Source organism: Mixophyes fleayi, chromosome 1 (assembly GCF_038048845.1).
Source record: "Mixophyes fleayi isolate aMixFle1 chromosome 1, aMixFle1.hap1, whole genome shotgun sequence".
NCBI classification, from domain to species: Eukaryota; Metazoa; Chordata; class Amphibia; order Anura; family Limnodynastidae; genus Mixophyes; species Mixophyes fleayi.
This window is the reverse complement of record NC_134402.1, coordinates 338,026,016-338,028,256: the sequence shown is the minus strand read 5'-3', so window position 1 is coordinate 338,028,256 and position 2,241 is coordinate 338,026,016.

Sequence of the window (2,241 nt, the reverse complement as noted above, 5' to 3'; positions counted from 1 at the left end):
TTTACCTAAGAATTGATTTATTAATATTGACGGTGTGACATTCAGTGTTAGTGGTACCGCTGCAATTCAAGTTAACTCAGCAGTAGATGCTAAAATTGGGGCGCCTGACCCATAGGGAATAGCACGGTACCCCAAACACCTGAATAAGAAGGAGCCCTCTAGTGGGCGCGGTAGTGACCGTAAGAGTCTTGATAAGTTATTATTGATGGTTCTTGCACCATCACCAGTCAGATATTGTTAACTTGAAAGTAGTAACTGTGATTACCTGTGTGCCTTATTAGACAATGTGTATTGAAGATGTGATCGCTATTGTGCCTTATACTCACCAGGTGTATGTTATATGTTAAATGCTATTGTGCTCTATGCTGATCAGATGCATTATTTTGTCATTACTATTGAGCTGAAGGGGTCAGTGGCGCGGTAGCTTACCAAAACTATCCTTACCGCATTCTCAATAAAACCAAGTTGTTTGACCAATCTTTGCCCCTTTCATTGAAGTATTTATCTCCTGACCACCGGATATCCAAAAGAGAAAAGAACCTGACTCGTATCTGAGAGACAAGGTAAAGGAAGGATTTCCCATCAGTACTCGACCACCACAATAAGAAATAAATATTGGCACTTTATGCGAGTGTTGTGTAACTTATTGAATTAAGACGCATACATGATTAACAGCATACAATATCTTACAATGTAGTCTCCAAACTGATTACTTTCTAAAAGTCTACTTTTGGTCACATATGTGGTTCAATAGTCTACATCATTATGTCACAGTTATTGTACTAATTGTTTTATAAAAGCTTCATAAAGCATGTAATAAAACAAATATGTTCATGTCACCAATACATTGCACATTTTAAACTAAGTTGAGAAGTTTGTCTCTGTTACATAAAAATATATATAGCACAATAAGATTGTAATGTTTGCAGTCAGTCTTCCCTTTGATATCACTGGAGTCTTCGCACATTTAAACAATTCTGAAACATTGCTGAACAGTGGGCACTCAGACTGGGCACATACACTATTACTTTTTGGTATGTTCTTTTCTATAGTGCAGATTCTCATAATCGTCTCATACAAAAATTAATGTTTAGAATAAGGTTTGTTATGATGATTGGGTTTGATAATTAGGGTGATGGTGTTTTTTTTATGAGACTGAGGGAGGTAATTAGGGAGTTAGTAATATGAATGGAATTAATCAATTATGTGGAGGTTAAATAATAATGAGGATGAGGGAGTTAATGATCATACAAGGGTTAATTGTGGAGGGGTTGTTATGATGAGGCTGTAGGAGTTAATGATTTTGGGAGGGGTAAATTTATGATGAGGGGTTTGATATTGTGTGGCAGTCACAAAAATGCTTTTTGTGTTATATGGTGGTCATAAGATTGCTCTCTGTATTGTGTATCAGTCACTAGGATGCTTTCTTTATTAGGATGCTGTTTGTATTTTATAGTGGAAACTAGGATGCTCTCTTGTATATCTATCACTAGAATGCTCTTTGTATTGTATTTTGGTCACTAGGATGTTCTCTTAATTGTATGGTGGTCACTAGGATGCTTTCTATATTGTATAGTGGTCACTAGGATGTTCTCTGCATTGTATGGTGGTCACTAGGATGCTCTGTGTATTGTATGGTGGTCATTAGGATGCTCTCTGTATTGTATGGCGGTTACTAGGATGCAGTCTGTGTTTTATATTATAATGCTGACTAAATTATCATGCAAAACAGTACCTCTTCTGAGTATGGAGAATAGGCCTGCATCCTACAGAGCTTTCGGCACACCATCCAGACACACTGGTGAAAACGAAGGCGTTTTGCAGTGAGCATAAACTGTAAAAGCAAATAGTGTATATTGCTATTGCACTAAGGATATGCATCTAAGTAGATCACTACTGACAATGCACCATATATGTGTACTGAAAAATATATGGTAAATGTAAAGAGAAAATTTGCACAAGTTTACATTTTAAAAACTAGGTCATAAGTATTCTATAGTCATGTTATATATATGCCATTCATGGTTTAACTTCAAGTCAGGTCGTATCATATCATACAGTGGGTGAAAGGATCCAAGTCACACCTCTAAAATATCTAATCCAAACGTTCATTATAACCTAGGATAAACAGTGTATGTAAAAATTTAACCTCATTCCAATTAAAGACTTTTCTTCAAGCTCACCGGGGTCAAGAAGAAGATTAGGTGGTGAGTCTCTTCAATCCTTCTAACAATTTGACTA